Below are 990 nucleotides of genomic sequence, written 5' to 3' on the forward strand. Positions count from 1 at the left end.
CCTTTCCCGCCCATTTATACCATTTCCCCCCCATTTATACCATTTTCCCCCCCATTTATGCCCCTTTTCCCCCCATTTATGCCCCTTTTCCCCCATTTATACCCTTTCCCCCCCATTTATACCCTTTCCCCCCCATTTATGCCCCTTTCCCCCCCATTTATGCCCCTTTCCCCCCCATTTATGCCCCTTTTCCCCCCATTTATGCCATTTCCCCCATTTATGCCATTTCCCCCCATTTATGCCCCTTTTCCCCCATATATGCCCCTTTTCCCCCCATATATGCCCCTTTTCCCCCCCATTTATGCCATTTTCCCCCCATTTATGCCCCTATCCCCCCATTTATGCCCCTTTCCCCCATTTATGCCATTTCCCCCCCATTTACGCCCCTTCCCCCCATTTATGCCCCTTTTCCCCCCATTTCTACCATTTTCCCCCCATTTATGCCCCTTTTCCCCCATTTATGCCATTTCCCCCCCATTTACGCCCCTTCCCCCCCATTTACGCCCCTTTTCCCCCATTTCTACCATTTCCCCCCCATTTCTACCATTTCCCCCCCATTTCTACCATTTCCCCCCCATTTATGCCCCTTTTCCCCCATTTATGCCATTTCCCCCCCATTTACGCCCTTCCCCCCCATTTACGCCCCTTTTCCCCCCATTTATACCATTTCCCCCCCCATTTCTACCATTTCCCCCCCATTTCTACCATTTTCCCCCATTTATGCCCCTTTCCCCCCCATTTCTACCATTTCCCCCCCCATTTATGCCCCTTTCCCCCCATTTATGCCGCTTTCCCCCCCATTTATGCCCCTTTCCCCCCATTTGTGCCATTTTCCCCCCATTTATACCATTTCCCCCCCATTTACGCCCTTTCCCCCCCGCCCTTTCCCCCCCATTTATGCCCCATTCCCCCCCATTTATACCATTTCCCCCCCCATTTATACCATTTCCCCCCCATTTACGCCCTTTTCCCCCATTTCCCCGCAGGTGA

Source organism: Streptopelia decaocto (assembly GCF_964273445.1).
Source record: "Streptopelia decaocto genome assembly, contig: HAP1_SCAFFOLD_1542, whole genome shotgun sequence".
NCBI classification, from domain to species: Eukaryota; Metazoa; Chordata; class Aves; order Columbiformes; family Columbidae; genus Streptopelia; species Streptopelia decaocto.